The following is a 13403-nucleotide window of genomic DNA, read 5'->3' as shown; positions in this document are numbered from 1 at the left end:
GGGGGGGATTTGGTAATTACTATACCACGGTCCAAGACAGACCAGGCAGGAAGGGGAGAACAGTTAGTACTGGGGAGGGCTGGTGACTTTAGTGGTTGCCCAGTACGTGCAGTTCAAAAGTACTTGCAGATTCGTCCCTAGGTTTCTTCCACCTCTTCATTGGTCCATGCATCTGGGGTCCCACTTACTAGGTATCAGTTTTCTCAAGTATTGCGAAAAGCCTTGCTGGCAATTGGCATGCATGGCAACTTTAGTTCCCATTCCTTTAGGATAGGGGCAGCAACATCAGCAGCAGGGGCAGGGCTCAATACCGAGACAGTCAGAGGAATTGGGAGATGGAAGTCAGATTGCTATAAGCGCTATGTACGCCTCCATATGATCTAGGAACACCTTTTGACACACCTCAATGATCACATGTGTAACGGTTTTTCCTTTCTGTTCTCAGAGCCTCTCAGTTTACCATTGGGCACATGGCTCCCGCCAGTGTTTGGGTCATTGGACATTCCTTTGTGCATCGGGCGCAGCCGTTCTTCAACCTTTATCGCAGTCGGGCGCAGGACACAGGTCTCCGGTTTCTTTGGATAGCGAGAGGGGTCTGCGCCTTGATGGTCTTTGCCAGCTCGTCAAGGAGGTTTTTCTACGGCGGCATCCGCCGCTGGCGCTCATTATCTTTCACGTGGGAGGCAATGATCTGCCAATAATGGGGAAGAGATCAGTTTTTGAGGACTTGATGGTTGAGAACTCCTGGTTAGCAAAACGGTGTCCAGGTGCTGTCATAGCATGGTCCCATATCATTCCTAGGCGGATTTGGAGGTCAAGGAGCTCAATGAAGGCCCTTAATGAATCAGCCAGGCGGCTGAACAGCCGCATGAAATGGCTTTTGAACACATCAGTGATAAGGACTGTTGCGCACGGGTGCCTTCAAGGAGAGGCAATGTTTCACGAAGATGGAGTACACCTGTCGGATGGTGGTCCTACTGTGTTTGTTGAGAAACTGGCAGCATTTTCAATACAGTGTCTCTCAGAACTGAGCTTCTTTTCCTGAGGGGAGGCCTGGTTGGTCGGGAAACCAACCAGGCCTGTGGGAGGGAAGGAGTCATGTTTGGGCACAAAAGCAGGTGGATAACCTTGGCATCAAGAATACTAGTGCAGGCGAACTCAAGACGGTATCAGAAGCTTTTTGGCTCAAACCAGGGTGGCGGTGCTGTGGGTGTAGGAAAGGGGCTCGGGACGACCGCTAATGTAAATGTCCATAGCTCCCCCGACGGTACTCCATTACATGGCCCCTGGAATTTTCGAATTTGGGGGGATGAGACTGCTCTAGGGGACCAAGGTATGGCCCGGTTGCCCGGTATCATCCCCATCGGGTGCCAGGGGGGATCCCTTGCTTAGGGTTGGCTCTTGCATGGTTGGACTGGGGGATAGTTTTCATGCTGGCCCGCGCCCCCTCTGTCTTGAGGGGGCAGGTGAGTCTCGCCTTGCGAAGCATAATTGGTTTTGGGGGGGAACACGGCCCAACCATGACTCCTTTTTAAAGAACCTAAACTATTTGAGATGCATATTGTAAATAAATATGGAAATTTAAGCATGAAAGGAAATACTGTAAATATGATGTTTTTTATGTCGGGTTTATGTGGTTGTGAATAAATATGGCCTGATAATTGTTATATTCTCTATCACAGGAAGGTTTCAGACTGTTTTGTTTACTGTGAACATTAAGTACCCTCCTCCAAGAGAGGATCATAGAGGGAGACCAGTGTGAACTATTTGGCTATTTGGTTGAAGGTATCGATGCGGTCCCCACGTGTGAGCAGGGGGCACGCACCAAAGCATAGCGCGCCCCTAGGACAGGTGCGGGCCGGGTCGGACCGGTTTCGGGCGGAGGCCCAACTGTGGCTGCCGCGCAAATTTTAAAAATCGTGCACACCCCAAGGGGTGAGCAGATTGGCTGAAGGGGGTGTGGTGGGGGCTCCTAGGTGACCGTCAGGGGCAGCCCAAACTTGTTTAAAAGGGGGACTTAAGTCCCTCAAGGGCCAGGTTGTTTTCTTGACCCTGGGCTGCCCCGGACGATCGACACACACCTCCAGAGGACTGAAGGAATTCTTTCCCGCCCACCCATACCCAAAGAATAGCAGGTGTAGAAAGACCTTAGGAGGGAAGGAGTCATGTTTGGGCACAAAGCAGGTGGATAACCTTGGCATCAAGAATACTAGTGTAGGCGAACTCAAGACGGTATCAGAAGCTTTTTGGCTCAAACCAGGGTGGCAGTGCTGTGGGTGTAGGAAAGGGGCTCGGGACAACCGCTACCGCGAATGTCCATAGCTCCCCCCACAGTTCTCCATTACATGGCCCTGGAATTTTTTAATTTGGGGGGATGAGACTGCGCCAGGGGACCAACGTATGGCCCGGTTGCCCAGTATCATCCCCATCGGGAGCCAGGGGGGATCCCTTGCTTAGGGTTGGCTCCGGCATGGTTGGATTGGGGGACAGTTTTAATGCCTCTATCTTGAGGGGGCAGGTGATTCTCGCTTTGTTAAGCGTAATTGGTTTTGGGGGGGAACACGGACCCCAGTTTACAGACGATGGCACAGGTGCCTGATGGGTGGACAACCATGACTCCTTTTTAAAGAACCTAAACTATTTGAGATGCATGTTGTAAATAAATATGGAAATTTAGGGATGAAAGGAAATACTGTAAATATGATGATGTTTTTTATGTCGTGTTTATGTGGTTGTGAATAAATACGGCCTGAGAATTGTTATATTCTCTATCGCAGGAAGGTTTCAGTCTGTTTTGTTTACTGTGAACATTAAGGGCCAGATGTATCAAAGGGTTTTGCCTATTCTGTGTCTATGGGAAAATGCTTTAGTACATATGGCCCTAAGTACCTCCTCCAAGGAGAGGATCCTAGAGGAAAACCAGTGTGAACTATTTAGCTATTTGGTTGGAGATATTGATGCGGTCCCCCACCTGTTGTTTTATGTACTCATCATCGCCATTAACATTTCCTTAGACTCAAAATCAGAATGATATGCATGCAAAATACCGCCCACATCAAAAGCAAAAAAATATAGTGCTTTGCCGCAGCATTTGTTTAGCTGACCAAAGAATAGTAGAAAGTAACATGCTGTTCAATGATAGCAGAAAATGTTTTAAAAGTGGGTATTGCTTAAATTTCCTTATATGATGGGAGCTTACGAAGTATTCTAAACTACCTGCCTACAAAGCAGCCTTTGAGCGGGTCACGTTCACGTTGAGACGAAGCAACACTTATTAAGAATAAATAGGTTGATTTTAAGCAATTGCTCTTTTAACCAGAAAGCGCTGTGCACAGCAACCTTCCTAAAAGACAAGCCTTCCCACTAGCTGAACTGGAACTGAGATTTGAAAGGAGCGCCCCGGGCACTGCCACCAGCGGCTTGTTGCCTTAACAACGAGTCGGACAACAGTGCTCCATGGCCGCTGTCTCCTTGCGCCGGAACATACAAGCACTCAACGGACTGCAGGCGGGCAAACTTACTACGGGAATTAAGAGTGATTAAAGAGAGAAAAACTGAGAAACACAGGAGGTAAGCGAAATGGAAATGCAGCTTTGGCTGTCGAGCTCTTAGCCAGTGCAGCCGCGAGACACAGTGTTCGATTTTAGAACCAAATGAGACTTCACCGCTGTTTAGTTGTTTAGTTTTGAGTTTTGGTCTTTGGTGCAGGGGGCATTCCCCATAACCCGTTGTCTTTTTCCGGTTTTGATTTTTTTCTTCTTTTTTTTTTACTCCCTCCGTTGGTGTCCGCAACACGTCAGATTCTTTATGTCACGAAATGTAACACAGGTGGGTACTGGCGTGTCCAACTGGGAAACAAGCTAATGTTTGTGTGCCTTTCTCTTCCATTTGATTTTGTTCGAAAACAAAAAAGATTGCCTAATTAGGGAGCCAGAATCTCTTTCCTACTGCTTTGGTAAACGTGTAAAATTGATCTCTTTCTAATGTGAAAATATTTTTAAGGAATCCTTTATCTCCCAGAAATGGGTAGTAATTTGTTCGGATGGAAAATTAACTCTTGATCATGCAAAGAAAGAGTGGTGTGTTTTTTCCGGGGCCATCTTTCATTTAATTATTACCTACAATGTACTGCCTGCTCTATATTGTACTTTTCTCAATTTTTTAGAAGTATATTCTAGACAGACCAATCGTTTTCACTTCCATCCAAAACTGCCCATATTCAAATGTAGTTTTAATAGACTGATGAACAGTATTTGAACATCACTTGACATGAGGATGTATACAAGGTTTACTTTCTCTCTGATGTCGCCACAAAGCTAAACATTAAACTCAGTTGTCAGTATAAATAACATCTTAACATCTCCCTCCTTACCCGTGGTATACTCACTTCACTCCGGAAGTGTACGCTGACATTTTGGGTAACCTCATCTTCTCTCCGAGGAGTCAGTCACCATAGTACCATATTGGCGCACCACTCGCCACGGCTCCAGCTCAAACATCCTACATTGGCTGGCGGTCTTTCATCAGTACGATGTGTCTCATCATCTTCAGGCTAGAGAATGCTGACCTGATGATGTCTCTGCTGTTGATGCTGGAATAATTTATGGTCTTTGATAGTGATGAGGAATGACATCCTGAACCACTGGGCCATGTCCGCCTGCTGGGTGCCTGCCCAGATGCAGCGTGAGGGGTCTGTCTATTACTGAAGGAATGAGTAAGTGGCCACTCTACTGGTTTTTGTGAGTTGTGTGCACTGCAAATTACTTTGTTCACGGTCCTCATGACCTTTTTGGCTTCACCATCTGCCTACAGCCGTCGCTGTGCCACTTTTTTTGTTATACATAATGTTCAGGGATCTAAAGTACTCCAACATTTCCTGACTGTTTACAGTTTTCTCTTTTAACATCATATGGGTAGCCACAGTGTTCTGCAACTTCGGAAACACATCCTCCGCTGTGATAGTGGTCACTATGTCTCGCTCTGTATACTTGGGGTAATCATTGATCACAATCATCATTTGTGTGCCTTCTGGAAGGCTACGTAAGTCCCTCCTAGCACATACCTAGGGTTTGCGGACCCGCTCTTCCATGATAATAGGGATCGGGGATAAGGACTTCTTGTGGCCTGACACAGATTGCAATTGCTTAATGTGGTCCCTACAATTTCATCTAATGAGGGAACTTGCCACGTAAATGGCTTTTAGCCTTCACAATGCCCTGATGTCCAGTGTGTGCTTTCTGGACCATGCAACTTACCAAGCTGTCTGGAACAACGGGGCAATGACATTGAAGGAGATATCAACTGGTACCCACTGCCCACTCATGGGGGATGCTGAACAACCTGATTGCTGCTCTTTGTGTTTCAGGACCCTCTGGAACCAATGTGATTTCTACACCCCCCCCCCCCAATGTCTTGATGCCAACGCCTGAAATGCTTTGGGTGGCTTCTTTGATGATGCTCAGTTTTACTGGTAGGGTTGAAGACTTTTCTGTTACATATTGGACATACTCCGTCTTCTTTACCTGCCTGATACTTTGCTGCCTCATAGTGCCTGGACAGTTAATCTGCGGGGTTCAGGGACTCCCTTTTGTTCTCCACCCTAAATGATTCATCTGACAGCTGGAATACCCACTTCTCAATGCAGGGAGGGGTTTGTGTTGATGATCCATGAAAAAAATTGAACAGAAGCTTATTGTCCTCATGCAGCACAAATAAGTGCTTGTATATGTGTGTGTGTGGACATATATATAGTCACTGAAAAAAACAAAGGCTAAAGTGATGTTATAGTTAGGAATACATTTCAAACATACAAAACCACTGAAACTGTCCAGTTATAGTTATGTCAGCTAACTATAACTTGCACCCCCGAAATGCATTGCTTATGACTTCACATATTACATCACTCATGACCTGGTCAGTGACATCACTGATGACATATAAAGTGACATCACTGAAGACATAACTGATGACATCATCAACCGAGTATAAGTGGCTGTATAGATGTGTGACTGGTAGTGTGAGTAGCTGTGTGGTTGAGTGAGATAGTGTGTTTCTGCCTGTATCAGTGAGTGACTGGGTGAGTGAGTACCTGTATGGGTGATGGAGTAGATGTATTGCTACCTTTTTGTTTAAGTGTGTGGATCTGTCTGTACCTTCATAGGAGAGTGAATGGATGTGTGAGTAGCTGCACCGGTTCGTGACTAAGTGTGTCAGTGTGTGCATTGGTGAGAGAGTTGTTTATGAGTTGCCACATGGATGAGTGAGTGGGTGTGTGAACGGCTGTATGGGTGAGTGTGTTGATCTGTTAGTAACTATATTGGTGGTTAATTGGGAAAGTGAGTGACTGTATGGGTGACTAAGTAGTGTATGAGTGAATGTATACATAAGTCACAGGCTGTATCAGTCACTGTTTTAGAAAATAGGTGGATGTGTGAGTAGTTTTAAGTAAGTGAATTGGTGTCTTGGTGGCTGCATGGTTGAGTGACTGGGTGTATCAGTTATTGTATAGGTGAGCGAGTGTGTGTGGTAGTTGTCGTAGAGATGAGTTACTTTGTGTGTCAGTGTCAGCATCGGAGAGTGAGTGCATGTGTTTGTGAGTAGATAGCTGAGTGCATGGGTGTGTGACTACTTACATGAGGGAGTGAGTGGGTATAATAATGTGGGTATGTTATTTCTTTTTGTAAGTGGTTCTACAGGTGTATGAATTGGCATCTGAGTGGCTATATGAGTGTGTGAGTTAGAGTGTGAATAGCTATGTAGTTGTATGAGTAGCTGAGTTAGTAATCTATGGTGAGTGATGGTGGTTGTGGTAGTGCTGTGTGAGTGAGTAAGTGAGTGCAAGTCTGTCGGTAGTGTTATGGGTGTATACATTAGTGTGTTAGTAGTTGTGTGTGTGGATTTACACATTTTTTATGATGGCATCAGTGCATATTTGAGATTTTTTTGTGGATGATGTCATCATGATGCTATCAGTGATGTCAATAATCATGTCATGAGTGATGTAATATTTGAGGTCATAAGCAGTGCATTATGGGTGTGCAAGAGATAGTTATCTGATGTAACTATAACTGGGCAATTTCAGTGGTTTTGTAGGTTTGAAATGCCTTCCTAACTATAACATCACTTTAACCTTTGTTTTTGTTTTGTGAATTTGTATTTTTTTATATTCCATTACCTAAGTACAACGTCCCTATAACCTGTGTTTTTTCAGTGAATTTTAAAGGTTTTTTTTAACGATGTTTATGTATCTATAACATTCTGGTATTTTTGAAATTTTCACTATTGTTTTGTATATTTTGTCAAATTGTATTTTTTTTTTTCAAGCAAATAACAGTTGAGTACCATACGCTAATCTTCGTGCATAATACGAGACTCTACCATGATATATAAGAGTATAAAATACCTATATATATATATGTATACATATATATATAAATATATGTGTGTGTGTGTGTATATATATATATATACATAATAATATATGTTAAACACATTTTACATGAGTAACTTAATAAGGGTTTAATATAGCTGCCATACTAATAATTTTGAATACATTCAAATACGTTTTAATCACTTTTTTCAAAAGTCGTGATGGCTTTGCGCAGCATGTCTGCATGTATTTCCGGATTCGCGGTCGGTACGCGACATCAGCGTTTTTTATAGTCACCTTAAACACATATATACTGTTTTTTAATGTTGACATTGCAAACAGAGGTTTACTACAATATCCTTAAAACTAAACATTTTACACTAGAATTACATTTCTAACAACATTTAAATATGTTTCAACAATCCGCGCTTCCATCATGACGGATGCACAGTGACGTCGCGTACCCCATGTGACCAAAAAAAAAAGGTTTTAATTGGGTGAAATCATTTTTACCTTTCAAATAGTGACAGGCCCACCTATTTTAACTGATCTAGGGAGTGGCTGTCTGATTTCACACTTGTCTATGTGAGGCACAGCTATTGCTCCTGTGTTTTTGCATTCCTTTTCTTTGGAGAAGATAATGGCAGCTTCACAGCAGGACCAGGCGGTGCAAGATCCAGTTGTCTTGGATGAGAAGGAAGTAGTTCCACCAAGAAGGAAAGAAAGTGTTGTCTGGCAGTTTTTTAGCATACCAGAGGGAGAAAAAAAGGTAAATGCACAAAAAGTTATGTGCATGCTGTGTAATAAGATTTTATCCAGGGGGAGTGAAAGAAAGTATTCCTGTGGCACGAGCAGCATCTACAAGCACTTAAGTACAATGCATTTAACCCGAATGGCTCTTGCAGAGATGCAGCGCTTGGAAGCAGATGGCAGTGTTACAACCTCTGGGCAACAAGGAGTACAGACTTCTGTTGGAGATGTCATTTCAATCATTCCTCCTCAATTCCTGAGCTTGGACAAGATGGTATTTTTTTGCAAAAATTACAATAAAGTTCTGAGTATTGGAGAGCAAGTTGTGTCCAATGTTCAAAATACTATCAACATGCACAAATATTGTTTTTTTTTCCCTCTGGGTTTTTCTGTTTTTCTACAAATGTGGGATTGTTCCAGTTGCAGTACCAACTAATATTATTTTTTAACACAAAATTAAAAAAAAAATTAGTTAAAAAACACAAAACATACAAAAACATAAAAAAAATGGTCCTTGTTAGGACCACATCCTTTTTGTACAAAACAAGTATATTGATATGTTTGAAGAGTGACAGAGTGTATGAGTGGATATATGGGTGAGTGAAAGCATGCATGAATGTCTATATACGTGAGAGATTGCATGTGTAAATATCTGTGTGGTTTAACGACTTGGCTAGTGTGTTAGTATATGAGTGACTTAGTGGTTGCAGGAGTGGCTGAATTTGTGAGTCTCTAGGTGTGTGAGTGGCTGCACAGATGAGAGGGTGAGTGTGGCAGTGTCTATATCAGTAAGTACATGGATGTATCAGTGCTCTATAGTTGAGTGACTACGCGCATGCATGTTTGTTTGGATGAGTAACTGCATGTGTAAGTGCTGAATATTGAGTGTCTGGATGAAGAAGTGTCTTCATGGGTAAGTGACTGGATGTGTGAGTGACTGCATTGGTGACTGACTGGATATGTGTATGGCTGTACAGGTGAGTGACTGAGTGCATAAGTGGTTGTATGGTAGAGTGAGTGGGTGCATCAGTGGCTTTATGGGTGAGGGACTGGGTGCATGAGTGTCTGTATGGTTGACTGTCTGTATGTGTGAGTTGGTGCATTGGTAAGTGTCTCTGTACATGAGTGACTCTATGATTGAGTGACAGAGTGTGTCAGTAAGGACATGGGTCAGTTACTGGGTGCATACGTGTCTTTAAAGCAAGTGACTGTATGTGAAGTGGGTTTATGGATGAGTTACTTGGTCTATCAGTGGCTGTATCAGTGAGTGAATCAGTGTGTAAGTAACTGAATGGTTGAATATATGGGTGTGTGAATGGCTGCATGGTTCAGTGAGTGAGTGCATGAGTGTCTGTACAGGTGAGTGGGTGCATCTGTGACTGGCTGAATGGTTAAATGTCTGAGTACATAAGTGCCTGTATGGGTGAGTAATTGTCTGTGTCAGTCAAATAATGGGTGCGTAAGTGGGTATCTAAATGATTGTTCATTTAAGTGACTGAATGTATGAGTAACAGTATGGGTGAATAACTGACTACGTGTAGAGCTGTATCAGTGAGTGACTTTGTACATGACTGCCTGTATGGGTGAGTAACCAAGAGTATGAGCAGTTGTGTGGGTGAGTTACTGGCTCTATGTATGCCTGTGTAGGTGAGTGACTGGCTATATAAGTGACTGCTCGTCTCTTTGGTTAAATGGGTGAGTGTCTGAGTCCATAACTGCTGGTATCAGTGAGAGACGGGGTGTGTGAGTTGAGTGCATCTACAGATGAGTGTCAGATTGTGTGAATGCCTCTAAGGGTAAGTGACAGCATGGATCATGTTGTAATGACCCCCTATATCTGTATAAGTGAGTGACTGCATGTGCAACTATATGTATACATGAATGATTTGATCTGTGAGTGGCTGTATGGGTGAGAGGGAGGGTGCATGAGTGGCTGAATGGGTGAGTGTCTAGGTATCCATATAGGTGAGTAAGTGACTGCGTTAGTTGCTGTATAGGTGAGTGACTGGATCCATCAGTGTCTACGTGGTTGAGTCACTAGGTGTATAAGTGTCTGTATGGATAACTAACTGCATGAGTGAATGACTGAATGGGCAAGTAACTGGCTGCATGTATAGCTGTATTGCCGAGTGACTGAGTGCATGACTGCCTGTAAGGTTGCGTGTCTAGTTGTATATATGCAATTATAGCTGACTGACTGTGTGCATGAGAAACTGAATGGGTGAGTCACTGGGAGAGTCTATGCTTGTGTAGGTGATTGACTCAGTGCTTAATTATATGAATAGCTCACTGACTGGTTTCATAAGTCTCTGTAATGGGTGAGAGACTGGGTGTAATGGTGTTTGCATAGGTGAGTGAGTGGTTTCATACGTATCTGTATGGGTGAGTGACTGCATGTCTGAGTTGTATGCATGATAGTTTGTGTGTATGAGTGGCCGAATGTGTGAATATCTGGGTGTTGAACTGCCTGTACAGGTTAGTGAATGAATAGATGAGTATCTTTATAGTCGAGTGACTGAGTGTGTGAATGCTTATATGGATGAGTATCTCTATGCATGAGTCAGTGTATTGGTGAGTAACAGAGTGTGTGAGTAACTGCTTTAGTGAGTGAGTGAATGCATAAATGAGTGTATGGGTGAGTGAATAAGTGCATGAGTGAGTATATTGATAACTGACTCGGTGTAGGAGTGGCTGTATAGGTAAGTTATTGGGTGCATCAGTGGCTGAATGGCTGACTGACTGGGTGTGTCAGTACATCTACAAGTAAGTCATAGTGTGTATGACTGGATTTATGGGTAAATGACTGGATGCATGAGTGCTTTTGCAGGTAACTGACTGGGGGGTGAATAATGTATTGTATATATTAGTGTTACAGTGGATGAGTTGATACATACATGATTGACTTGGTGCATAAGGATACAAATGAGTGAATGAGTGGATAACTGACTCTAACACTGAGTGAATGGGTGAATAAGTGTATGTATGGTTTATGGAATAATGAAGCAACAAATAATTACTTAAGCTTATTTGTCATAATAAATTGTCATTTGATCTGTATTAAAGAGAAAAAAAACCCACAAATAATACTTAAACTTTTATATAATTTTTATTTCTGATGGATACAACTACCTGTGGATTCCTCACCTTATGAATTCGTCCTTGCGCCAGCATCCGATGGAAAGTCTTCTTCCTAGCTGTCCATGTCGACGAGGACGTCATAATGGCACGGCTCCACGTGACTCCGTCTGACGTCACCGTGCCAATAAGAGGTCCTCGTCGGCATGCTGACGTCAGTTTTCCTTTTTTCCGTGCCTTCGACGCCAACGGTTTTTCTTCCTGGCTCGTTGATTACTGTTGCATTTTTGGTGGTTACAATGTCTCCTCCAAAGAAGTCCGGTTTTAAGCCATGTACGGAATGTGGAGGTCGGATGTCAGTGACCGATCCACATTCGGATTGTATTTGGTGCCTTAGTTCTGAGCATGACGTTAAAGGGTGTTCGTCGTGCCAGAGTATGAACCCTAAGGCTCGTAAAGAGCGAGAGGCAAAGCTTTTTCTGGCGAAAGCGAAGAAGAAGGGCCATAAGAAAGATTCCTCCCATGCTCCACCAAAGAAGCATAAGAAGCGGTGTCATCATGATTCACGGCGCCGTCATGACTCTCGGCGCCGGTCTGAGCGGAGCCGATCGAGGTCGAGGTCTCCGTCTTCTCAACGCCAAAAGACATGGGAGATGAGCCCTACTGTGACGCCTCAGCCCAGGAGTCCGGAGTTATCTCCGGCGCCGTCAGTCTTTGAGGTTACTCATCATAGTCCTCAGTTTTCGCCGGTGTCACAGGAGCCTGATGTACAGCAGGTTCAAGGACAGTCATCTACTCGGCAATATCCTGCTTTCCCGGCTCCAGGGGCGGATCCGGCTGCATTTTTAAATGCAATTTATGCTGTTTTTCAGTCCATGGCTCCTGCTGGTGTACCAGTGGGTCCCACGGGCACATTGGCATTTGATTTGGGCTCTCTGGCGCCGTATAAGGCGGCTCCATTTATGCCTTTTTGCCCTGCTGAGGGTGTCGGATCGGCGCCGAGGATGTCTCCTCGTGGGAGATCTTCACCACCTGTGTCGGTGGCTCCACCATCGCGTCAGCCGACGCCATTGCCACGCCATTCGACATCAATGGTGTCTCCTTCCCGGCTGGCCCCATCGCCTTCCAGCCAGCCGACTCCGCGGAGGACATCATTGGAGTCCGTGTTGGCGCCGATGCCGGCGCCGGGTAATGCTAAGAGTCACCCATCTCTTCCTGTGCCCTACCGGGATTCGAAGTCTTCGGCGTCGATGGATTCATTATGGACGCCGACTTTGGAAACACGCCTTTGGTCTCGTAGAAAGGCTTTACGACTACTGGAAGAGGAAGTGTACAGGCAGTTGGAGGAGGGCGAAATTGATTCTGATGAGTACCAAGGTCTGGCGACTGCAAGCAGCCTGAATACTTCCCCGGAGTGGGACATTGCATCTCCGGGGGAGTTTACGGAGGAGGCAGCATCCTTCCATGCGGTGGTCAGAAAAGCAGCAGAGGTTCTGGACTTGCCCTTGTCTGTAGCGGAGGTGAAAACCAACCTGCTGACTCAGGTGTTGCACCCTTCTGCGTCCAGCGCTGATCCTTTGCTGCCCTTCAATGAGGCTTTGACTGAGCCTATATTGGATTTGTGGAGGAAGCCGGTTACGACTCCTGCAGTGAACAGGGCAGTAGCGATGAGGCATAGAGGCGCACCAGGAGATCCGGTTTTTCTATTACGTCATCTGACTCCTGAAAGTTTAGTAGTCCAGGCGTCTTGCTCCGCGAAGTCTGCTCCTGGAACATTCCCTGGAGTTCCAACTGATAGGGAGTCCAAGAGGATGGAGCAGTCTTCTAAGGAGATCTTTTCATCCTGTAGCATGGCGCTCAAGGTTACAAATTCTACTTGTGTGCTGGGCAGGTATGTCCACGCCCTTATGGACTCTGCTAAGGAGATGGTCAAAGATCTGCCGCAGGAGGTACAAAGGTCCTTTGGCTCTCTTTTTACGGATGCGCATTCGATGGTGAAAAGCTGTTTGGAGAGAAGGTGGATTCTGCCCTTGAAAGGTTTAAGGACAGTCGAGCAACAGCTAAGTCTTTGGGCTTACAAACTGCCACAGCTACATCTTATAGACCTTTTCACAGATTCAGGGGGTTTGCACGTGGTTCTGCCTTTCGGAGGTCCCAATACTTGGCCCAGCAACCTGCCAATCCACCCTATCGTGCCTTTAGAGGGCGG

At 44.7% G+C, this 13403-nt stretch overlaps 1 protein-coding gene across 2 annotated transcripts in view; it reads left to right on the top strand.

Annotated features, from left to right (window-relative positions):
• The first annotated feature begins 3422 nt into the window (after nt 1-3422).
• CFAP92 (cilia and flagella associated protein 92 (putative)) overlaps nt 3423-13403 on the top strand; it is a 292821-nt gene continuing 282840 nt past the window's right edge. Inside the window, exon 1 of one of the 2 annotated variants that reach the window (XM_069206631.1) lies at nt 3423-3570. The gene's annotated coding sequence lies outside the window, so the exon portion shown is untranslated. The remainder of the gene's footprint in view (nt 3571-13403) is intronic. The other variant, XM_069206632.1, reaches the window with a different exon arrangement.

Source organism: Pleurodeles waltl, chromosome 9, assembly GCF_031143425.1.
Source record: "Pleurodeles waltl isolate 20211129_DDA chromosome 9, aPleWal1.hap1.20221129, whole genome shotgun sequence".
NCBI lineage: Eukaryota > Metazoa > Chordata > Amphibia > Caudata > Salamandridae > Pleurodeles > Pleurodeles waltl.
The sequence above is the reverse complement of the archived record's forward strand: the minus strand, read 5'-3'. Positions and strand labels throughout refer to the sequence as shown.